The 26,345-nt window shown below is 38.7% G+C and overlaps 1 protein-coding gene across 4 annotated transcripts in view; it reads left to right on the forward strand.

Annotated features, from left to right (window-relative positions):
- sulf2b (sulfatase 2b) overlaps window positions 1-26,345 on the forward strand; it is a 345,428-nt gene that overhangs the window by 77,202 nt on the left and 241,881 nt on the right. For all 4 annotated transcript variants that reach the window (XM_049486337.1, XM_049486339.1, XM_049486338.1 and 1 more), the window contains exon 2: window positions 10,155-10,226. The gene's annotated coding sequence lies outside the window, so the exon portion shown is untranslated. The remainder of the gene's footprint in view (window positions 1-10,154; window positions 10,227-26,345) is intronic.

The raw sequence follows: 26,345 nt of genomic DNA on the forward strand, positions 1-26,345 counted from the left end.
ATTCTTACATTTTTTTATTGCAGATTTTTGGGGGGGGTTTTGCATAAAACTTTTTTGCACAAAATTCACTCCATAGTTATCTTTCTTTTGTGTGTCATTCCTGTTGTATATAACTTTGCTCTAAAATGAAGTGTAAAATAAAGACATACTCAGGCATTCAGGCATTTCTACTGGTCTAAAGGTGCAGCAGAGTTGAATAAAGCTGCCATGTTAAAAGTATCCCAGGTGACCTGGCCATGCTGTGCAGTCCCTCTCCCTCCAACAATCATTTGTAAGTGTTGTATTAATTTCGGTCTTGTTGAGGTAATTGCTTCTCCTCTGTAGTCGGGTGAAACAGGAGCGCTCATTAAAAGTGCTTCACACAGAACATGAATGCACACGGGAGCAGGAGCATGAGGCTGATAGCAGAGGAACACAAATGATGGAGAGACAGAGCAGGAGAAACTTCAGAAGAATTAAGAAATCCTTCTTTTCTGCAGTGTGTTGTTAAAAGAGGCTCTATAATTAAGCAATAGAACACGTGAGGTAGTGTGATACTGCGAATAACATCACGGCTATCATTATTTGCGATATTTTTAATTTTTTTTTATTACAAAATGAATAAAGAAAATTTAATCCTCAAAAAAGATCCTCAAGAAATCGACAATGAATATGCTTTAATATGGACTGTGCCTTCCACCAAAAAAGTAGATCCACAACATGCAAACTGTAACAGAACTATAAAGCCCCACTAGGTAGGATTTCCTTTATTTTTGATCTTTTTAAAGAAGTAAAATTACAGCTTGAAACTCACATCAGCGCAGCATTGAGGTGTAATAGGAGGAATAGCGGTGCCCTCGTGTCTGTGCCGGAGCTCCTCTGAGCTCAAACCAGACTCTGTAAGTTTTCCGAGGCGGCCGCGACCAACGCTCGCGAGAACTGCGACCTGCTTTCCGAGCTTTAGTTCTAACAGTTCTACAAGGACTAATTAACATACAGACACTCTGGCAGAAGCTGGAAAGAGACCGAATATGTCTGTGAAAGACAGAAAACGAGAAAGAGAAACTAATCCGCCTGAAACATTTATTACACTCTACAACTGTAGGGGGAGCCCTACAATTAAATTAAAGAAACTCATCATTTTTATTTTGTCTAAATGAGGCAAATATATATATATATATATATTATGTGCATCTTGGGTGTTGGGTGTGTTTACACTTGCATTGTTGTGTGGATTGGCCATATCCAGATATAATCCTGATATTTACGATGCATCAAGTGTCATACAGTCTTTTTAGGTGCTTTCCATGATCTCCAGCGATATCACTTTGTGATACTCTGAATCTGCTGTATTTAGGACACAGACGCAGAAAGTGAATTAACTCGAAACATACCTTCAAGCCTCCACCCTCACCCAAAACAACTTAAACAAATATCACGATGGCCCAGTTGGGCTCTAGTTGGGTTACTAAAGAGCATCTCTCTTTTCTTGAGTGCTGAGGCTGAGGCAGGGTTTTTAAGCCAGTCAGTCCCAGCTGGCTGCGCAATCAGTCCAACGAGACCCAGCTGGGACCGACCGGGGCTGTGCGTCCTGGTGTGAGGCGGATCCACGTTTCCCCTTGATTCCTAATGTCACACTATTTATATACTAATGAATTATTATTTATAATTGCTTATGTGATTGATGCACAGTGAAAAAAAAAAATACTTTTTAATCTCTCCAACATGGCAAGTTAACAGGAGAAGGAAAAACTTCAATCTGAGTTTTCAGTAAAAGTCAATAGAGAAACATGTTATTCCAAGTCATTTTTGGAACATTTCAATTGGTGCGTTCCCTTGTATATAAATTATACATGTAATATAAGGAGCAACTTCCAGATTCACAACATTTAACGTAAAATAATAAAATAACGACCTGTGAAATTATGTGAGCTGTAATGTTTAAATTAAGCTCATGTTAAAATGAGAGATGAAGGAGTCTAAATTAGAGGGAGATTCATGTCGCATGAGTGGAACAAAATCTTGCAGATATCATCTGTGGGTTTGTTTGTGTGTGTGTGTGTGTGTGTGGGTTACTGCAGAGGTTGCAGGGCTGCAGGTGGGTTGCTTCTGCTCTGTTTGCTGTCACTAAAGCTGCTGCAGAAGGAACAGCCATCTCACCCCATTGATTTACATTAATCAAGGAGGAGACTGGGAGGAAGGCTGGAGAGAGAGATTACACACACACACACACACACACACACGCAGACCCACACATACACACACACACACACACACACTATCGTTCCTGTGGGTGCCAGGCTTTTAATATTGCATTGGGCATGTGGTGTCTGCTTTCTACTTGATGGGATTTAATTTAATCTGTGATGGTTAACTTTCTTCTGTGAGCAGTGAGAAAGAAAAAGAGAGCGAGAAAGAGAGAGAGAGAAAGAGAGAGAGGCAGATAAATGCCAGTAACACATGAAGAAAAGCAGAGGTGATAACTGAGCACAGAAACAAATAATTACAGAAATTATTGTATTTTTTTTACTATAAAATCCTTTAATTTTCCCAGAAATCGCCAGTGCGTCTTATAATCCATAATTTATGTATGAATTTTACCAGTCAGGTTGTAAGGAGCAAAAAAGCCACTCCACTGAAGTACAGTGTTATACAGATTTTAGCAGATTTATCAGAATTAGCATTAGCCGCTTAGCGCAAGTATATTGGACTGTAGTCCGCGTGTTTACCATGTTAAAACAAGCTACGTGGGACGAACTGCTAGCTAATATCTCCCTGTCACGTCCTCGCCCTGTTCCCGTCTGTCCTCGTGCCTGTGTGTTATTCCCACGTGACCTGTGTCTCCTGTCTCAGTAGTTTTCCACCACGTGTCTCATTTGTAGCTCCGCCCCTTCCCCAGGTGTTTCCACTTCTAGTGTGTTTCCTGTTCATATAAATAGATACCCTGTGCCACTTTGCCTTCGTCGGTCTTTGCACTAACCTCTGTTGTTTTGTCTCTCTGTGTTTCTCCGTGTCTCATAGCCCTAGTCGTTGCTCCGTGTTTACCTCAGTTTATCTCTTGTGTATGTTTCTAGTTTCTTGTTTATTTCCACGTTTCCCAGTCCTCTGCTTAGTTTTTAGTTTCTAGTCCATTCCCTGTGTATATATATATATATATCCCTGCCTTGTTTAGTTTTGTATTTATTCAGTTCTTTGTTTGTTTCTTTGTTTATTTACTCCCGGTTTGTTTGTTAGTTATTATCTATCTAGTTTGTTTAGTTTATGTTCTCTAGTTTCTCTCGTTTGTTTTGGTTTACTTTATCATTCTGTGTCCTTTGTTATTTGTTTATCTTTGTTATTTATTTATATATATATTTATTCAATTATTCGCTTCGCCCTTACCTGCTCTTGCGTCCGCTTTCCTCGTCTCCCTGCCTGGGTCAATCCTGACACGCTGTTCGGCGGCATTAACTAGTGCTAGCGGTTAGCTGCTAATGCCAATGCTAATGCTGCTAGACCCAGCCTTAGTGAAAATCTGGAAATCTAAGCTTACTGTAAATAAAGAAAAGTGCTTTACTCACACAAATAAAAAGTTTTTAGGATAGAAATCTGTGTAGATCAACATCCAAAGCTTGTTTGACTTAAGATTTCTTTTTATTATTATTACAGTTTTGTTTACTCAGCTTATATTTTAGTTACCCCCCCCCCCTACCCCCACCACCACCCAGCGTTGAGACCTGCAGAATTAGAAGGAAGACATGGCGACTCCCCTGTTCCTTACTAGTGTTGCATGATGCGACTTATAATCCGGTGTGCCTTATGAATGAAAATAGACCAGAAAATAGACGTTCATTGAAAGTGCGCCTTATAATCCGGTGCACCTTATAGTATGGGAAATACGGTATAGAGTGAGTATATTAGAGAAGCTATCAGGAGCAGGTAGTAGAAAGGGAAGAGCTGGGCTGCAGGCTGGAGACAGACTGTTGAGTGATCTCTGAACATGTGCCTCCTGTCAATGTCACTGCAATGTCTCTGATTGCCGCAGTCCAGAGAGAGAGAGAGAGAGAGAGAGAGAGAGAGAGAGAGAGAGAAAGACAGAGAGAGAGAGAGAAAAAAGAACAGAGAGAGGGAGAGAGAGAGACTCGTCAAACACTCATCTTCTCACTTAAAAACGTCAAAAAATTAGCAGGTTATCATTAGTTATTGGGGTCAATTCACAAAATAATGGGATCTCAAAAGAATGACTTAATATCTCAAAATAATGAGATAGTATCTCAAAAGAATGACTTAATATCTCAAAAGAATGAGATAGTATCTCAAAAGAATGACTTAATATCTCAAAATAATGAGATAGTATCTCAAAAGAATGACTTAATATCTCAAAAGAATGAGATAGTATCTCAAAAGAATGACTTAATATCTCAAAATAATGAGATAGTATCTCAAAAGAATGACTTAATATCTCAAAATAATGAGATAGTATCTCAAAAGAATGACTTAATATCTCAAAATAATGAGATAGTATCTCAAAATAATGACTTCCTTTCTCAAAATAAGATTAGCAGTTAACTTAAAAAATGAGGTGGAAAAAGTACTGAAAAATCGTAATTAAGTAAAAGTACCTTTACTTTGCTGAAATTCTACTCAAGTAAAAGGAAAAGTACCCATCTTAAAATCTACTCGAGTAAAAATAAAAAAGTAAAAAAAAAATAAAAAAATTTAAAATGTACTTTGAGTAAAAGTTACATAGTTACATTTATTTATTTGATGTAAAAAAATACAACAAATCATAAATTAAATAGTTAATAAATAATTCAATGATTCAAAAATGTTCAGAACACCCTATAAAACATTTTCAAGAGAGTGGTATAGGTTCCTATCATCCATTTTTTTCTTTACTGTTAAAAGGTTATGGTCATATATGTGAATATAAACCGTATTTTTATAGTTTTACAGTTCATTATTATTTTTTAACTTGCCATTGCTATGCTTTAACTGCTATTTACATGTTTTTTTTTAACATCCAAGCAGATTGTTTAATGTTCCCAATAAAAAACTTAAGGAAATATCATTAAAAACATGAAATCATACAAGAAAAAAATCTTGGTTGGCGCATGCGCAGTGCTGTAAAGAAGCACATATCGATGGGTAGCATAACTCGACAGAACACCGGTTCCCCCGAGCACAGCTGATTCACACAGCGTCTCTCCAGCTAACCGTAATAATAAACACTGCTGGGAAAAGTTCAGCTGCGCTGCCATGGAGAACAAAACTCCATTTGTTTTTATTCAAACAATTTGGTTTTTTTTTTAAAGCATTTCATTTGTTACTCAGTAATGGGGAGTTTTCCAATGTAGCGAAGTAAATTACTTGTGTCAAAATGAATTTGAGTAAAAGTAAAATTACCTATTTTAAAAACGACTTCAAAAATTACAAATTACTCATAAAATCTACTCAATTACAGTAATGTGAGTAAATGTAATTAGTTACTTTCCACCTCTGCTTAATAATAAAAAAGTGTGCTAGATTTGTTTTAGGTGGCAGGAACAGCCAGTTCCATATGGTATGGCACACCCCTAACTAGGACATTAGAAAATATTATATTTTTTGTATCTTTTTAACATCTTTTTGTATTTTTAACAGAAGTCAATGATCCAGAATGTCATGATACTAATAATGCACTCCTAATATATCCAAATATCCAGGATTAAAGTGAAATGTTTAATACAAGACAGATATAATCTCTATAGTCTCTAGTAGATATTTGAAAAATATTTTGAAATGATAACCGTTTGATTTATTTTTCTTTTGCTAAAAACAGCAAAAAAGTAGTATCCTGATGTGATAATTACGGGTGGTTGATATGGCACACCCCTAACTGAGATATTTAAAAAATACAATATTTTAGGATATAATATCATTAACAATATTCAAAAATGTTGGCAATATTATTGCTTATGATACGATATGGCACACCCCTAGTAACAATGACATGTTTTACCATGTTTTAAGCTTTAGTTTCACAGAAATGGGTCAGTGTTGTTTTCATTTTCGTCCTGTTTGAGGATGTTTGAGGATGATAGATAATCACAACTGATTTGCTTAGCAGAAACATTTGTAGAAACAGGTTGCTAACATCCAAGCTAAATGGATTTGGGGGCGGGGCTTCTGAAGGAGCGCTGGGCTGAAGGTGGGCGGTTGGGATTAAATATCATCTTTATAATTTGCATTAAATTATAGTTTGCATTAAATCTGGCTATTTTTTTATGCATGCTTTGGTTTTTTTTTTATTTATATTAGACTTTTGTGCGTTTTTTTTTATGTTTAGCACTTTTATTGTACGGTGGTGGTGGGCCCCACAAGCAGGCTGTTGTTTAGGGTCCCTGAACTTCCATTAGTGGGCTTGGCCCTTGGATTAATGAAGGTATAGAAAAAGCCTGTTCTTTTCTTCTCATCTTTCTTAATCTTGAGGCTGGCCAAGCTGTAATGTAATCTAATGTATTCCCACCCTTGCTTTTTTTTTTGGGAGGCTAATGAATATGCATGAGCTCTCTGGTCCTAATCCCTGTGATTGGCAGCTTGACATCTTAATTGGCGCGATTGATAGAGCGCTGTTTGGATTCAATCTGTTCGATGGCTTGGGGAGATTATCTCTCTCTCTCTCTCTCTCTCTCTCTCTCTCTCTCTCTTTCTTTCTTTCTTTTTTTCTCATTATCTTTCCTTCTCTTTTTCTCTCTCTCTCGTTCCTTTCCTCAATCCTTTCCAGCCGTCTTTCCCACACTGTCATTAGCCGCCATGCTAAAGGACATAAATTCTGCGGCTAAGCTTGTCCTAAACTCTTCTCTTGATTGTTGTTCCTGCAATAGTTTTTGCCCTGTGGCTCTCAATGAACTTGTCAGTCCCCGATCTTGTATCTGTGTGTGTGTGTGTGTGTGTGTGTGTGTGTGTGTGTTTGTAGCGTGGTTGTCTGGCCCCTGCTAAGCCCCCTGCTCCGCTAATTGGGCCTGTTTTTTCTCAGGCTTCTCCCAGCGCAGTGGGAACCGGCAGGGTATGTGAAAAAAGAAAAAGAGACAGAAAAAGGGAGAGAGAGAGAGAGAGAGAGAGAAAGAGCATGCGAGCCGAGGGCCAGAAAGTCATTCTGTTCGGGCCAAACGTGGTGCACAAATCCATGACATCAGTATGCCGGTCAGACCCCGATTCAGACATGAGGGGGGGAGGAGAGAGAGAGAAAGAGAGAGAGAGAGAGAAAGAGAGAGGGAGGGAGAGTGAATACAGAGCTTTTTTGATTGAGAATTGTAAATGCGTCTCCCTCCAGTTTTCTCTTTTTCTCGTCACGGCCCACGGCTCCAGCCCACACTGAGCTGAACGAGCGCGGGAGCAGAGAAAAGCGGGATCAAGCAGGAGGAGCGCACGCAGCGGGCCTCAACAATATATATTGTTTGTTAATGGCTTACAATACAGTACAATACTAAGCCCTCTAACCAATCTCTTCTTGTGGGGGGCTGCCCAGAACTCCTGCCCAAATCCTCTGAGTTTGCCCCCCCCCCCCCCCCTTTGTCATTCCAAATTCATAATTACATACAGGGTCAAAAACATACATGCACCCACTAAAATTATTAACTAAGTAGTGCTGAATGTTCCAAAATGTCTTCCGAAATGACTTTCTATGCCAAGGACTCTTAATTCCCTGTGAAGCCAGGTGGACGATTTTAGCCCACTCTGGTCGGATGCGACTGGTCCAGAAATTTAGCTTTATCATGCATCGTTTGTCGTGCAGTCTTGTGCAGATTTCAGCACAACACCGTTTTTTTCCCTACTGTTTCTCTGTTTAAAGACAGCCTCAACTTCCTGTAATCGGTCTGAGAGTCCGAACCATCAAGAAAAGTGTTTTCAAACTGCAGACAATCCGGACCAAGGTTCAGTAGATCCAGACCACCTCTTTGGGTTGGACCAAACTTTAGTCTTTTAGTCCAGATTGTGGTTCACATCCCCTTTTACAGCTGTTACTTTGGTTTGGCCCAAACTGAAAGGTCTGAAAGTCCGGCGCAGTGGGTGGTAATGATTGTGACCAGCGGCATCTGGTCAAAAGTGTCCATGTGAACAGACAAGCAACTCTGGCAGAAATCATAGTCACACCACTGTTGGAGGACCCACACGCATTTCATGAACCTTTGCTAAAGTCATGGAATACACTGTAAACCCATACGTTGTTTGAACTCAAATGATTTAAGTTTGTTTTACATAAAATTGGATATTTCTAAACAATACTCAACTATTTTTAGTAGTTAGTTGAACATTTGTGGGCACAGAGACATTCAAACTGAGATCTTTGAGTTGAACCAACTTATAATAACTGAGTTTAGTCTGTTCCCATTGGCAGCTTCTTTTCCATTGGCTTCTGTCACAATCTATTTGCATACTGGGTGTGTCCAACAGTTTCTGACTAACACTCACCATCAGTGTGTAGTGATTCCCCCTGGGCTACCTCAGAAATAAACCAACTTCCCCTTTAGTTGTTGTAACTTGATGTTCTAAGTTATGCTAACTAAAGTTTTCATTATCCATTACTTAACTTTTTTAAGGCAACTGCTTTCTTCAAATATTTTAAGTAAATTCAACGTATCCGGGCTTACAGTGTATGATAGCAGTCTTTTTTTTGGGAGGTGCTGCAAGTTTTCCAAGGTTTGAATGAAGACCTAAATTGTCATTGTAACCTGAAACTAGTAAATTGGTTAAAATGGTCAAAAAACAACTCAGAAACTCAAAGAAGCCACAATGAATGCATGCCAAGAACCGGAAGGTACTCTGGTAAATCACTGTGTTGTGGTGAGCGTTGCGTTCCTCTTGGCTAAGCTGGTTCACTCTAATATCTGATATAGTGTAGGTTATGTCATTAGATAGAGTAGCTTTAGCTCAGAATGAGAGCGACACTGAGAGTGATGGTCTCTTACTGTAATGCCAATTTATTTACTAGCTTCTTATTTTTATTTATGGAGGGAGATTATTAGCAAACTGCAGAGGTAGCTTGCTCCACACAAGCACACTCCAGTGTAACTCTTGTATGGGTCTTGAATGGCACTTTTCTGCTTGGTTCCTACATTACTTGACTCTATTTTACTCAAATCTGCTTGTTTTTCTTTTGGTATCTGGTACCTGGCTATTTCTTTCACTAACACAGCTTAACTCAAATGTGGTTGGTGATGTCACAAAGCATCAAATCAGTACATCATCTTCAGAGAAATGATACATTAACAGTGGAGACAGCATAGGGATTGTGTTCCAGTTTGTCAGTTTGTGGGTTTTGTGTCTCGTCGATTCTGACGATTGTGACTCTGATTATCTCTGGCCAATCAGTGCTCTGCAAGGTTTGCACATTACTTTATAGTCCTGCATGATGAAACTGCCACTAAATAGTACCATTTCCAAGTACCAGGTACTAAATATGCCCAAAGTAGAATAAAAGATGAAATATACTTGCGTGTAGATACAATTCTGGTTGAATTTTGCTTGAAGAATTTTGCTTACAGCATTCTGCAGCTCTGGAAAAAATAAGAGACCACTTCAAAAAGGTCATCACTTCATCACAAGCCATCAAACCAAGCTGAACTGCTTGAATTTTTGCACCAGGAGTAAAGGCTTAAAGTTATCCAAAAGCAGTGTGTAAGACTGGTGGAGGAGAACATGCCAAGATGCATGAAAACTGTGATTAAATACCAGGGTTATTCCACCAAATATTGATTCTTCAACTCTTAAAACGTCAGAAATATGAACTTGTTTTTTTTTTTCATTATTTGAGGTCTGAAAGCTCTGCATCTTTTTTGTTATATCAGCCATTTTCTGCAAATAAATGCTCTAAATTACAATATTTGTATTTTGAATTTGGGAGAAATGTTGTCTGAAGTTTACAGAATAAAACAACAATGTTCATTTTACTCAAACATAAACCTATAAATAGCAAAATCAGAAAAACTGATTCAGAAACTGAAGTGGTCTCTTATTTTTTTTTCCAAAGCTGTATTTACAGTATTACTTCTGGTTAGGTATATGTTTATTAATTTTTTATAACAGTTACAGTATCTATATATATATATATCTTCTTGTTTCCTGTATTTTGTCCATATTGTTCAGCTTGTCTGTTTTTTTTTTTAAACTGGCTCTGCAGTGCTGAGTGATGTTTATCTCTGCTTACACTTTAGGCCCAGCGCTGCGACACAGACGCACAAAAGACTTCCCAGCAGCCTTTGAGGGAGCAACTGTGGGCTTGACAGGTGAGTGACAAAGGGGTTGGACCAACGACACGCACCGCTGATCCGCCAAGTGGGCGTGGCTCTGGCTTTTTTCCCTCACTGTTAATCCCTGCAGTCTTTAGTGAAGATGTTTGATTCTGAGTGTCAGAGGAAGACTGAACTGACTCTACATCTTACAGACAAACAAAAGCAATTTGTACACAGGAGAGAGGAGGGAGGAGCCTGTTGGAGTGAAAGAGAGAGAGAGAGAGAGAGAGAGAGAGAGATTCTGAATGAGGAGAGGACAGGATAGAGATGTGGAGAAAAGAGAAGAAGTGACAGAAGACGGAGGAGGGCAGGAGAACCCGAATAGCAAGGGGGAAAATAAGAGATGAGGTCAGAGAGGTCGATCCCTTCTGTGATCAATCTCTCTCTCTCTCTCTCTCTCTCTCTTTTGCTTTCTCATTCTATCTCTTGTTCTCTCTTTCGCCTTTTCTATATTTTTCTATTTTCTTCTTTGATCAAAAGCTATCAAACCAAGCTGAACTGCTTGAATATTTGCACCAGGAGTGGCATAAAGTTATCCAAAAGCAGTGTGTAAGACTGGTGGAGGAGAACATGCCAAGATGCATGAAAACTGTGATTAAAAAAACAGGATTATTTCACCAAATATTGATTTCTGAACTCCTAAAACTTTATGAATATGAACTTGTTTTCTTTGCATTATTTAAGTTCTGGAAGCTCTGCATCTTTTTTGTTATTTCAGCTATTTCTCATTTTCTGCAAATAAATGCTCTTAATGACAATATTTGTATTTAGAATTTGGAAGAAATGTTGTCTGTAGTTTATAGAATAAAACAACAATGTTCATTTTACTCAAACACATACCTATAAATAGTAAAATCAGAGAAACTGATTCAGAAACTGAAATGGTCTCTTAATTTCCTTCACTTTTTTGTTTTTTTTTATATTTGTAATACACTTTATCAGTTTTCTTATTTCTTTCTTTCTATGCTGTGTCCCTTTTTCTCTTTTCTCTTGTTTTTTTCCTCCTTTTCTCTCTTTTTCTAATTTTCATTTATCACAGAGTCATTATCTGGATTTTTTTCATTCTTTCTGTTTTTATTCTTTTCCTTTTTTCTTTTCTCGCAATGTCAATTTATCTCTTTTCATCATTTTTTTAGTTTATTAACTTGTTTCACACCCTCTTTTTCCATTTGTTTGTTATCCTTTCATTTTCTCTCACTTTCTTAATTTCAACTGTCCTTAGTGTTACTTTTCTTACTTTCTTCTGTTTCTTTTTTGTTTTCTTTTTATCACTTTTGTCTGTTTCTTTATTTTCTTTAGCTTGTATCTTCCCTTGTTCACTCTTATCATTTCTGTCTTTTTTTTTTGTTTTTCTTTTTACTTTCATTTTCTCTTATTTCTCTTTATTTCTCAATAGTTGATGACAATTCTAACACCCCCTCCCACACACACACACACACACACACACACACACACAGAACTCCATCCAGTGAAATATACTGTACACATTCCATTTAAATAAAATCGGGTGGATAAACAGCAAATCCTACTAATTACTTTATTCACACTGTTTTCTCTTCTCACACTCGCTGCTTTTTCTGCTAAAATCACATGAAGATATTCATTCACACTATCGGGAGCATGTCGGGAGCATGCAATTAAAATCAAATAAAAAAAGCAATCATTTACTGACAATTTAATCTAATATGGAAATACTGAAATAATGAAGCTATATCGGTTTAGCAAAATAAGAAATAAAGCTTCCAAATAATAATATACCCAAAAAAATACAAACTACCACTGATTGGTGGAAACTTCACACTAGACCTCAAACAGCTTGAACTGTGTGTCTCTCCACTCTTCCTCCAGAATCTGCTTCCTTTATTTACAAATAAAATGTAAAATTTACTGATGATCAGTGATGGTTTGTAGAGACATGTCATCTGCTGGTGTTGATCCACTGTGTTTTATATCAAGTTTAAAGTCAGTGCAGTGTTTTACCACACAATCTTACAGCCCTTCATGCTTCCCTCTGCCCTGACAATTTTTATGGAGATGCGGAATTCATTTTCCAGCAGGACTTGGCACACTGCCCACACTGCCAAAAGTACCAAGACACTAATTTTTGGGTTTTCATTGGCTGTAAGCCATAATCATCAATAATAAAACAAATAAACGCTTAAAATAGATCACTCTGTGTGTTTAATACGTCTATATAATATATCGCCGCTGTCCAATGAAAAACACCAAATCTCCAAAACAGCAACTTTACAGGAGAGAGAAAAAAACCTTGTAAACTTTCAATGGAAGTCAATGTAAAAAGAGTTTATTTCAGGTCATTTTGAAGAGTTTCTATTGGTCCGTTTATCAAGAAATGTTGGCTCAGTGTGAGGGACAGTTTGTCTGTTCAAATTATCTAGTACACTAAAAATCAACAAAAATGGAGATAAGTGTTTTTCATAGGACAGCAATGATATGAGTTTCACATTTTGAACTGAATGACTGATATAAAGTAACTTTTTAATTCTGAATCAAAATTTTAACTTTTTTTGAAGCGCCTGTACACCAACCAGCCATAACATTAAGTCCACCTGCCTTACGTATATTGTGTAGGCCAGCATTAGCAATTTCGCTAGTTTATGCTACAAGTAGCTCCTCTGAGGGATCGGACTAGACGGGCTCACCTCCACTCCTCACGCACATCACTGAGGAATGGGTGTGAGGGACACTCTCATTGGTTCAGGGAGCGATTCACTATGTTACATTAGAACCACAGGTCGGTAAACTCCGCCCCTTTACTGACCCTCCTGCTCACACTCAGCATGATACTTATTGTACTCATCTGCTCAGATTCCGTTACAGAGAAACGGAAGACAATGCTCTCTCTCTCTCTCTCTCTCTCTCTCTCTCTCATTTTCTCACTTTCTCCACTTTCTCTTCCACAGACTCTGAGCAGCACAGAGACGAGAACTTATTCCCTTCAGACTTCTCTGATAAAGATCTCACACATGCCCGCACACACACACACACACACTTGCTGCATATGGTTTCAATCTTCCCAGCTATCCCCTGGCTGCAGTCAGGGGAGGTCAGCCTTGAACTCTACTGTGTTAACAGTGTGCATACGTGTGTGTGTGTGTGTGTGTGTGTGTGTGTGTGTGTGTGTGTGTTTTTTCCGAGAAGAAAAAGAGATAAAAAATCAGTAGAGGAAAAAAAAAACGAAGACCTGGGAGAGTGAAAGTAAGACGAAAATGGACAGACTAGATGGACAGAGAAGAATGATAGGAGGCAGATTTTCTCAATTTTCTCTCTTTTCTCTCTCTCTCTCTTTCTCGTTTTCTTTTGCCCTCTCTTTCCCCCATCCCTCTCTCTCCCTCTCTGTCGACGTGCTCCACGAAGCAGGCGTTCTGATTTCCCAGCAGGCTTTGCTGAAGGAACATCAGGTTCAATCTGCCTGTCGCTCTGTTTTCTTTCGTCTTGTTGTTCCGCCGTTTCTCTGAGGTGACCCGCTTCGTGTTTGGTTCAGCTGCATCAGGGAGTTGGGGATGTGCACTCTACAGCAGCAATTGACCTCTCTAAGCTCCGCCCACAAAACGGCCGAGTCACTTTGGCAATAAGTGTCAGTGGAGACTGAGATGGGATGTACTTTAGAGACCTGCGGCACTAATCCCATTTAAACGAATGGGAAATTATAGAACTGTGTTCTGTCAGAATTCTGACGCACACAGTGTTGTTTTTCATTCCAAATGCTATTAATATTGTGTGTGTTTTGGTGTGTGTGTGTGTGTGTGTGTGGAGAGTTTGTATTGTGTAGAGCAGGGTTTGGCAATAGGTGGCCCTTAAGCATGAAACATCTGGCCCAGGAGGTTTTTTGAACTACAATGAACGATAATGAAAAAAAATAAAGAATAAAATGCTTCTCTGGCAAGCTTTTGTTTACATTCCTCCCCATCTCTCTCTCTGTTCCACCCACTCTTCGTCTCCCTATCTCCTTATAAGGGCGTTTTTTTCCCAGCCGTTTCCCAATTCACTAGCCGGGGCAGAGGTAGTGTATTGGACCGTAACTCTGACAACACAAGTTCGATCCCGCGTGAGGAGCGGTGTGTTTATTTAATTTTTCTTTATTCTTGAGTTTACCTTCTTTGAGATGAACTGTTCTACAATTGGGTTCAACAACCCTCTGGGCTGGAGAGCTACTAGTCTGAAGCGCTCCATCCCATTACACTTAATTTTACAAAACAGATTTTTTTTTTTTTCTTGTCACGTAATAGCTTGGAAAATATCTGGCCAGCAGCCAAACTTAATTGCGTACCCCTGGTGTAAAGGAATAGAGGCCATTTTATATTGTGTAGATCAGTGACTAGTTGCCTAGTTTTGATAAGCATGTGGTGTCAGACTGTAAAAGCGCTAAAAAGTTATTTGCTTTCTACATTTTCTTTGATTGTCTTGTCTATCACCCTTATTTTTATTTGAGCAGCTAATACCTCACTAGGTGTAACTTATTGTAGCGTATGAAGCTTTTAGTTTCTTGTTTACATTTCCCTTCTGCCTTAAAACACATTTCCTTTCCACCATAACAGTTTCCCTGCATTAAAACAAATTGTCTCTATGTTAAAACACAGTTCCCTATTTAGACTGTAGTAGATGATAAAGTGTTTAAAGAGTTTTGCACATTTCTGCTTAGGGTGTGCAGAAATCATCCAAAATAGCACCTCACTTCCAGACCACCACACTCCAAAAATCCATTGGCAAAAAACTAGACAAAACATATGCAAATCAAGACAAATATATGTATATTAAGCAAAAAAATCAGTAACACTTTACTTGGATGGTCCATTTTTAGGCCTTGTTGATGCTCAACTGACTTTCAACTAACACTGAATTGAATGTCCATTAAATTTAACGTAACTCTATGTTGAATGTAAATGATTCAAAATAGAACCTAACCGTACACCTAACCCTAAACTTAACCCTTAATCAACCATAAAATCAAACCCTACACCAAACCCTTACCCTAACCTTAACCCTTAATCAACCCTAAAATCGAACCCTACACCTAACCCTAACCTTAACCCTTAATCAACCCTAAAATCAAACCCTACACCTAACCCTTACCCTAACCTTAACCTAAGCTTAAAATCTAACCCTAAACCCAATCCGAAAATATTAAGATAAGCATTTTGATTAGAGTTGAATGTAGAGTTATATTCAATACAGAATCATTTACTTTCACCTTATAGTTCGTTTGCATTTAATAGACATGTAGTTTCAATGTCAGTTGAGCATCAAAGAGGCCATCCAATGGACCATCCAAGGAAAGTGTTACCAAAAGATCTGCCAATGGGGTAAGCAACATTTTTTAGTAAGATTTCTTAAAAAAAAAGCAATGGCAAAGTCTCAAAATGAATGAAGTAACACCTAAATTAAGCAAAAAAAAGTCACTGTTTTTGGACACAAGGATCAGAATAACTTGATTGCTGCTTGATTGTGCTTATTTTGAGTTAAAATTACTTAAAATAAGGTACAAATTAATAAGGTAAGAATGATTAAGATAATGAATTAATAATAATTATCCCTAAAATAAGCAAAATAATCTAACACTTTCAATGCTTAATAAGACAAAAAGTCTAATCAGAGAAGAAAATAAGATTATTGCCTTAAATTTAGAAAATTTCACTTGCTTAAAATTAGATTTTGCAGTGCACACCCATCAGTGTAGATTTATTCCTAAATTCAGACGCTGTTTTAGCACTGCAACACAACTAGCGCAGGGTGTGCCATAGCACCCATGAATTCATGACTCATGAATTGACTGGTTCAGAAGTTCAGAAATGTTTGAGGTAATGCAAGAAAAAGTCAAAGATTTCCTATTTGCACTATTTTTTTCTAGAACATCTGCACTCCTACTTTTAGAAGCAGATCCTCTTCACACGTTTGCACCTACAGCAGTGTGATCAGACTACCTCCAAATGTTACCTCTGAGTTATATGAGCGTAGTGTAACGTTCTTTCTCGCCGGTTCAGGAGCTACAAATCGCGAAAAAGAGATTAAGCCCACAGTAGCTCAGATTTCAAGTAGAACGATGCAAGGAACATGTTCATGTTTGTAACCAAAATAGATGTTGTTGGTTTTTTTTCCCCTCCACCTCCAGTCCTCCTCCATACCAGATGTCTGCGAGCTTATAGAAGGTGCAGGAACAACAGTACTTGTGAAGTAGGGCTGTCAATCAGTGATTGGCAGGCCGACTCCCGTTCTTTTAATAAAGGCACGTAAAGGCGGAACTGGGATCTGCTAGGTGGGCAAGCGGAGCCCATCCTGGAAATTCTTCAGACGGAGAAAAAAATAGAAAACGCCTTTTAATCTCTTAAATCCCCAGACGGAAACATAGCTAATCCATCATTCTATTTCTGTAGGCTATTTTTAGAGGAAACTTCATTAAAAATAACACACTGAGTGTGCGCTTATGTGTGTGTATGTGTGAGAGAGAGAGAAATGTAAGGTAAGGTGCTGGGAATGATGAGAAAGGAGAGGAAAAAAAATGTATGTTTTGTATTTTGGTTCACTTTTGACAGGTTTTATATATATATATATATATATATATATATATATATATATATATATATATATATACAAAAAACATACTTATTTCATGCAGAATTGCTTAGAAAATTAAGATTTCTTTACGATTTCAGCTATAGGAAGATAGGAAGGATCATGTTTAATGATGTAATGCTTATTTTTAACATTATTAAGCATTAGTACATACGTAATAACCAACTGTAGGGGAAGGCTAAGCTTTGAAAACTTTACATAGGAGATAAAATTACCCAAATTTCAATTTTGCCCAATTTCAATATTTTCTAAAGCTGTTTATACTATCGTTTTAAAGCTGATGTCCGTAAGTTTTGGGATTTAGGGCCCTCTCTGGTGAAAATGGGTAATTGCACCGAGCATGCGGAAGAATCATTTTAAACTGGGCAGGCAGGTGTGATGCGGTCTCCTTTCAGAGCGGATGAATTCGATTCCAGGTTAGACAGAGTGTGCTCAGTCAGAATCTTCACTTCCACAACACACTTTGGTTTTACTATGAGTGAATGAGCTACTGAGCTCTGAGTTCCCTCTTCTGAAGTCTCCATTGCTCCACCAGCTGCTCTCGTTCAGTAAAAATGAGCGGGATCCTCTTTTAGAGGCTGTACATGTGACGCACCAAAGCTTCACAACGCTTCACGTAAAGTTTCGGTTTCACCTTTTCTCCAGCATCACAGGAGCAATCATGGAGTTTTTATACTAGTTATTTTTCTGGATCTAGTGTGAAAGCTTGAGAGCTAATGAAAAAAAAAAGAATAAAATGCTTCTCAGACGAGCTTTTGTTTACATTCCTCCCCTGTCTCTCTCTGTCGCGCTCGGAATGACTTTAGTTTCCACCCGTTCCCGTTTTTCGCCAGTTCGCCTATGTTTTACGCCTGTTCTTGGGCTCCCGATCTCCTTATAAGGGCTTTTTTTTTCTCTGACGTGTCCCAATTCACTAGCCGGGGCAGCGGTAGCGTATTAGGCCGCAACCCTGACAACACAGGTTCGATCCCGCTAGAGGAGCGGTGTGTTTATTTATATATTATATCCTTTCTATATCCTTTGGGTTTACCTGCTTTGAGATGAACTGTTCTACAATTGGGTTCAACAACCCTCTGGGCTGGAGAGCTACTAGTCTGTAGCAGCACTCCATCTCATTACACTTCATTTTTTAAAAACAGAATTTGTTCTTGTGGCCCCTTTCCTTGGACCCCTGCACTTCATTCACTCTAGATATGATGAGGTCATTGTTTGTTGTGGTGTTAGTGATCAATTCAGTAGAAGCATAAATAGCATGTATACTTTAGATAATTTAGATTTTAGTTGAGTAATCAGATTTCTCCGTGCATGTATACACTTACTCTGACTTCTTTCAGTTTTCTTGGTCTACACATGCTTGCAAATGTAACATAATGTGACGAATATCTTGTTTACAAAAATCTTAACAGTAAATTTGAATGTTAATATGTTTGATTAATTGTGTGACAAAATGGGATTTGCCATGTTATTGTCTATTCCTTATGAAACAATAACATCATTGTATTTGTGCAGGGAGTGTGTGGACTAATTGGACACCTGTTCTCGAGCCAGTACGCCTTAGTTCTAAACAATGACCCAAGCTCAATCATGACTGTGTGTTTCTCAAAAATATGATTTCTTTCATATTTGCAGTTATATATAATTTTTTTTTTTTGAGTGGCCATGTAAAAAGTATACTGTCGTTGTCCAATGAAAAACTAGTATCTCCATATTTTTGCCGATTTTTAGTGTACTACATAATTTGAGCACACAAATTGTCCCTTATGCCCGGATCAGACTACACAATTTTAGCCTGATTTTAGCCCAATTTTGTCGGCGCCGATACATTGCGTGCGTCTGATCCGAATTTCAGGGTCGACAAAGCTCCGTGTAGTGTGACACAGTCAAAAACCAGTAATTTGACGTGAGCGATGCTGTCGGAGCGTCCGACGGAAAGACTAGCATGTTAGAATTTTTTGTATTTTATCGCCTAGTTTGATAAATGCTCTGCGACATGCTCCCTGATTCTGACCAATAGGAAGACAGAGCGTTCTGTGGTGCACAGATGTAAACACTGGAAAAGAAAGCAGGACGGTGCTCCTGCAGTTCTCTGGACCAGAGAAACAGAAGAATAATCTAAAAATCATCTAATAATCTACTTCATCCATGAAATATTCTGTTTACATTCACTGAAACCTAAGCAGTTACATCTTTACAATACCTTAAGTTCTCTCTGGAGTACAAAAAGCATGTAATGTCCATTTGGGTCACCCAGGAATGAGCCAAGGATTGGTCGGTGACTAACGTGTAGTGTTGCCAGTCCCCCGAGAACGACACAAAACGAAAATAACTGCTTAATCTGACATAGTGAACGTCGTGAGGGACAAAAATGTTGTGTAGTCTGAGATTGGCATTACACTATGTCAAACTTTCTTAAAGAATGGACCAATAGAAGCTCAAAAATCCAAAATGACCTGAAATAAACTCTTTTTACATTGACTGCTGTTGGAAGTTAAGAAGGTTTAATCTCTCGCCTGTAAAGTTGGCTGTTGTGTTGGATATGCCTGCTTTTCATTGGGCAGCGACGATGTTCAGATTATGAATTCGGATTAAGAAGTCTTAAAAGAAGAGCAGGATGTTAGATCAGGATCATGTATACACTTACTCTGATTTCTTTCAGTTTTCTCATGCTTACAAAATGTACCAGAAAAATGCATGAATATTTATATTTGCTGATAAAGTGGGTCCATGTTTACAAAAATCTTTATAGTAAGCTTGAATGTAAATGTTTGATTGGATTTGTGACAAAATGTGATTTATCATGGTGTGGTCCTTTTCTTATGGAATTATAACAGCATTATGCTGTATGTGTGCAGAGTGTTTGTGGACTAATTGGACACTTGTTCTCGAATCAGTACACCTTAGTGCAGAGTGATGATGCTGTCAAGCATATGCACGTGTGTGTGTGTGTGTGTGTGTGTGTGCACTGAAATCATCTCCCGTTTGACTCTCCGTTTACAGAGTTTGTGGTGCTGTGTGTTAATAACTAGTGCTGCACTGCGGGATGCTCATGTTGCGCATCCCCATAAGTGTGTGTGTGTGTGTGTGTGTGTGTGTGTGTGTGTGTGTGAAGTGCAGACCCCTGGCTTCATTGCGTGGAGGAGTGTATTGTGATGAGAGGAGGGGCCGTGACCCGTCCCGCAGCGCGGGTTTGTGTGTTTCCGCGGTCCGTTGCCGTGGGGACAAGTAGAGATTTGCTACCTTAGGTGCCATTTATCATAGTAACAGCATCGTGCAGGGCACCATGGGAGGAAATCAGCCATCCATCATATGCACGGCCTGTCGCCACGGCAACTGCAGCGGCCGTGACATAGATAAGAGGAGGGGGTTAGGGGCGTTCTCACTCGTCCACTCGGTCCTGAGAGCGCGAGTGTCTCTCCATCGCTCTCTCTCGCACTCTCATATACGCTCTCTTACTGTCATATACTTGATCTCCCCGTATACTCTCTCTCTCTCTCTTTCTCTTTCCTAACTTCCTTTTCTCTCTCTGTCTTTATCTTTCTCTTTCCATCCTTATATACAGGATACAGTACCTTTTTCTCTCTCTCTCCTCATCTTTCTCTCTCTGTCCTTCTGTTTTTCTTCCTTTTTGTGCAACATTGCCCAAATAATTTATCTCTCTATTTTTTCTTTTCTCACACTTTCTTTCTTTCAGTGTCATTCTCTCTCATTCTCTTGTCCTCTTCCTTGCTCATACTCTCTCTCTCTCTATCTTGTTGTCGCCTTCCCTTTCTTACTCTTTTTTTCCTTTCCTACATTCTGTCTCAATGCCTTTCTCACTTTCTTTCTGTCTGTCTTCTTCTCTCTCTTTCTCATACTCTGCCTCACTCTATCTATCTTATTCTCTCCTACTCTTTTTCTCCCAACTCTATGTCTTTCTTCTTCTCAATCTGTTTCTCCTCGCAGATACTCTTTTTATCTCACTCTCTTATTCTGTTCTCTCATACTCTCTTTATGTCTCTCTCTCTCATTCTGTTCTCTCATACTCTCTTTATGTCTCTCTTTCCCTCACTCATTTATACTCTTTTTTATCTCTACTCCCTGTCTCTCTTTCTCTCACTCTCTCATTCTGTTCTCTCATACTCTACTTATGTCTCACTTTCTCTCAATCTCTCAATCTATTCTCATAATCTCTCTATGTCTCTCATTCTCTCATTCTGTTCTCTCATGCTCTCTTTATGTCTCTCTCTCATTCTGTTCTCTCATACTCTCTATGTCTCTCTCTCTCTCATTCTGTTCTCTCATACTCTCTTTATGTCTCTCTCTCATTCTGTTTTCTCATACTCTCTTTATGTCTCTCTCTCATTCTGTTCTCTCATACTCTCTTTAGTCTCTCTCTCATTCCGTTGTCTCATACACTCTGTCTCTCTCTCTCATCTTACTCTCTCTTTTTATCCCACTGTCTCTCACTCTTTCTTTCACTCATTCTGTTCTCTCACACTCTCTTCTTTTTCTCGCTAAAGCTCCCTCTATCGTTATCTTTATCCTTCTTCCTCTCATTCTCTTTGTTTTTCTTTGTCTCCTCCCACATGTACTTCATTTTTTCCCCTCTATTTATTGTTCTCTCTTTGACTTCCATACTCTCTTTCTCTCCCTCTTTCTAAACATCTCTTTCCTTTTTCTCACTGCCCCTTTCTCTTTTATATTCTCTCTCACTCTCTCGGTCACTCTTTCTATTTCACCTCTCTCTCCTCCACATCATGTCTCCAATTTTTCCTCTGATTCTCTTTTTTGTCTCACTCTCACTTATACTTGTATTGTTCAGTTTTTTTCCTCTCCTCCTTTCTCTCACCCTTTCCTTTCTATCTTGTCTTTCATGTTCTCTTTCTCTCTCACCCTCTTGTCTATATAATATTTTTTCTGTCTGTTTCTCGTTCCATCCCTTACCTCTTCATATTCTCTATTCTTATATCTTTCTCACTCTACCCCCTCCTTATATACCCTCGTCTTTCTCTCTCTCTCTCTCTCCACATTAGGCTTCAGGGGCTTTATTTGACTTTGGGGCGAGAGACACCTGCTCGCTGCTGTAAATCTCAGCAGGCTGACTCTCTCTCTCTGAGTGTTAGAGTGAGAGTGTGGGGAGATGTAGCTTTGATGGGAATGTAAACTCTGTACTGAGAGCTGGAGAAAAGAGAGAATTGCTCAGTCTGTCATTAATACATAAACACAATGAGAAGCCCTGCGTCCTGCCCTGCTTTATATCCCCACTGACACGCTGATGGATTACACTGCCATCTGCACCAGAGGGCCAGACGTGAGCGCTCGCGTCTGCATGTGTGTGTGTGTGTGTGTGTGTGTGTGTGTATAAGGGGTTTTGGGGGGGGTTTGGCCATATTTCTCACACAGAAAGAGAGTCAGACGGTGCATGTTAATGTGAACACCTCTACAAACCTATTTAGGCAAAAACAAGGCAGTAAGAATGAGAGGAAAGAAGGACAGAAGAAGTAGTAGGACAGATTTATATAAAAAAAGAACAGAAGAGTGAGAAAGAAAGAGAGAGAGATATTCATTAAGTTCGGGTAATGATCCAGCTTGGTTAATTCATTTGACTCTGCTGAAAGAGTCAGTTCAGAGGTTCCTGCATAATTAAACGCAGCAAATAGTGAAACACCTGTCTCAGACAGAGGTTGTGAATTACCATATTAGATGGAAAAAAAGCCTGTAGCTTAGGGGAGGGCAGTATGATGATCCAATGATGCTACAGTAATGTAGCATTTATTTAAAGGCACATTCAGTAGGAAATGAGAGCAAGCTTGTAAAATAGCTACAGAAGCTTGTAAAACACCACAGAGAGTAGATGCGCAGCTCACTCGGGTTGCCAAGTTGAGGAGGCTCAATCTACAAAATCTAGTGGAAGAAGAGTTCAGTAACTTCTATCAACTTCTAGCATGGTAGCATCGGCTCATGTGATCTTTATCCGTAGTTAGCTAGCCTAGCTTTATGTACCACAAGCTGCGTTAGCCTCAGCCAAGCCTGTTGTAGTAAAAAAAATCCCACTGCTCCAAAAATACACACCCCAGAGCTGGAGTTACTACTTTTCAGGTCCTAGTAATATACTGCTTAGCTTAGCAGATAACATATACATGTATATTTAAGTAGCCTACCATTTTATTGTGTTGCAGTTGTAGTTTTTTTGAGCTCTAAATCTTCTCCACCTTTCAAACTTAATCCCAATATTTACTTTTGTTATATTCCTTCTTTGGTCGCTGAGCTTTTTTTAAAACATGCAGCGGCTTTTTTAGGTAAGCTGTGTAGCAGTTTAGAACCAGCCCTGCTTGCTAGCTTCCATGCTGCAACACTGATTGCTTCCTGTTGTGTATCGTACTGGCCACCTCGGGGGTTGACTTAGTGTTTGGAAATGAGCAGCAGGCTGAGTCAGAGGCCAAAAGAAACACAGATACCCGGGATGAACTGCACACTCCAAATAGGAACGTACTGGCTAAAGACAGTGCATGTGTGTGTGCAACAATTCAGTGCCAAGATAGCAATAAACGTTTGACTGTTAACATCTTACCATTGTCATAATAGCAAAAAATGCCATAAATGAAAAAAATACCTGAACAAATCTTATTTTGAGATCACAACGCACATCGGTGTAGATATATTCGGAAGCACTGTTACTATTTAAACGATGTAAGTGCAAGGCGTGAAAATAGACTGTTAGCAGGGTGTAAGATTGCAATGCTTCTTGCACAGGGTGTAACATATTTTCTGGCATACAGCTCTGGAATAAAAAAATGATGAGTTTCTTTGATTTTATCAAATTGAAAACCTCTGGAATATAATCAAGAGAAAGATGGATGATCTCAAGCCATCAAACCCAGCTTGAACTTGAACTGCTTGAATTTTTTTGCACCAGGAGTGGCATGAATTTATCCAAAAGCAGTGTGTAAGACTGGTGGAGGAGAACATGCCAAGATGCATCACAACTGTGCATTTTCTCAACGCCATTTCTCATTTTCTGCAAATTTCTGCAACTTTAAATGACAATATTGTTATTTGGAATTTGGGAGAAATGTTGTCTGTAGTCCATCAATAAACCTGCTCTTTCTATTCACTTCCTGCTGTCATATTCAGTATTTACCTGCTGGACATGGGTCACAACCTCAAGGACTTCCATCTCTTTACCCTCTTACATATAAAGTACGATCACAGTTCCCACCCTATCCAACCTAATCAATCAACCCTGTGTCGACACCGTGCTTTGTGGATGTGCACTGAATAGTTTAATGCTCAAATGGATACTCTAAGCTTTGTGGGGTCTGCATTTTAAAAAGCTTGCTTATGGGTTTGAATGAGCAGAAAAAAATTATCAATTTCTGACCGTCGGATTGGTTAGTATTCCAGCGTTTTTCCATCATATCTGGATGTTTTTTGATATGGAGCAGAACCTAGGATTTAGTTTGGCTGTGTTTATGTTATATGAAAGCTTTAATTTAATTTTATTGTCTAAAATATGATGAAAGTTATGGTTTTGGGTTTTGTGTATATTAGCTCATATGAAGAGAATACCTATTGTCTGCTTGTTTTCTAAGGGCAAATTTTGTTTGTTCAGTAAATCGAATTTTGTGACAGAGTGTTCACATTCCTTACAAGTGACCCGTCTGTTTGTGTGTGGTCAGACTGTAGCACTATTATGCACGCACCGGTTGCTATAGCAATGACATATAGAATAAGGCAAGGAAAGTGTGACACCGAGAACATTTCTATTAGATCTGACTTAACAAGGAGTCCAGAGGAACCGATTTGAATACAATCTGAACAAAAATAATGGGATTACTGTGTCTCTCTGCCATTTAGAGTCTTTAGAATATTTCCTGATTCAATCGAAAGTGTGAACAATTTGGATTTGCACCGCCTTTTTAGCCGTTTTTCGCTTTTTTATCAACATGCATTCTCTATGCTATGGATGCATTGTGATCGGCCTGCAGTTGTACTGAATGCAATTCTTTCACAATAGAGCTTTTTTAGGACAGGTTTACATACTTAAACACTTTTCCCATTTGTTTTCCAATGAAAAATCTCCAAAACAGCGACTTTACAGGAGAGATAAAAAAAAACAAGATTATTAAAATGAGTTTATTTTAGCTCATTTTGAAGAGTTTCTGCGTACAAAGTTTCTGCGAAAAGTTTGTGCGCACAAATTATGTAGTAAACTAAAAATTGGCAAAAATGGAGATTATTTATTCTCATTGCGCAGTGACCAGATAGGAACGTAATGGCTAAAGACCTGCTGACAAGAGCTGCCAGTGCATGTGTGTGTGCAACAATTCAGTGCCAAGATAGCAATAAACGTTTGACTGTTAACATCTTACCATTGTCACAATAGCAAAAACGCCAGACATTTACCTGAACCCACCTTATTTCAGGACCCCGACGCAACACATTGGTCTAAATATATTCGGAAGCACTGTTACTATTTAAATGATGTAAGCGCAAGGTGTGAAAGTAGACTGTTGGCGGGGTGTAAGATAGAAATGTGCCTTGCGACGCTCCTTTCTGACATACAGCTCTGGAATAAAAAACTAAGAGACCACTTAAACAATGATGGGTCTCTTTGATTTTACCAAATTCAAAACCTCTGGAATAAAATTCAAGAGGAAGATGGATGATCTCAAGCCATCAAACCAAGCTTGAACTTGAACTGCTTAATAATTCTCGTTTCTGCGAAAAGTTTGTGCGCACAAATTATGTAGTAAACTAAAAATTGGCAAAAATGGAGATTCTTTTTTTTTCATTGGGCAGCGACCAGTTTTGAGCACGTCACTTTGAAAAAGTAATTAGTTATAGTTACTAGTTACTTCTCCAAAAAAGTAACTGAGTTACTAACTGAGTTACTCCACTATAAAAGTAACTAGTTACCAGTAAAAGTAACTATTGTGTTACTTTTGTGTCACTGTGATTCTCATCACTGGCATCGACGCTATGAAACAGCAACTTTACATTACAGAGATCAAAGCTTCTCAACAGAGGAAACTAACCTGCTCATTTCGCACTGTAAAGATGCACAAACAGGCCAGTTTCCTCTGCTGAGAAGCTTTGGACATGTCCAGGTAGCTGCGCCCCTGAAATAGCAATCTGCCAAAGTCTTAGCACACCTGTCTCTTAAAGGGAATGACAAAAAAGACACAATAATTGGTTTATTGCATGTCATGCCCAAAACACACCTATGATTAATTAAGAGAATTACTGTATAACATGCTTTTAGCCTGTTTTGAGCTGCACTAGGTGTACTTTTCCTGCCGTTATGATAGCAAAGACATATTGCCACGCCCTAAATCAAGCTGCCTAAATCATGATGCATGATAACAGTTGATGTTTCATCCATAGATTGCTATAAAAAAAAAGGCTCATAGAGAGTAAAGGCTCTAAAGATTCATGACTCTCAAAGGTCAAGCCATAATGTTACTTTCCTTCACAGGAATTTTCATGGATTGCCAACTTTTTCTAAAATGTCCTGAGCCGTCAAAATGATGGAGAGATGGA

This window comes from Astyanax mexicanus, chromosome 13 (genome assembly GCF_023375975.1).
Source record: "Astyanax mexicanus isolate ESR-SI-001 chromosome 13, AstMex3_surface, whole genome shotgun sequence".
NCBI classification, from domain to species: domain Eukaryota; kingdom Metazoa; phylum Chordata; class Actinopteri; order Characiformes; family Acestrorhamphidae; genus Astyanax; species Astyanax mexicanus.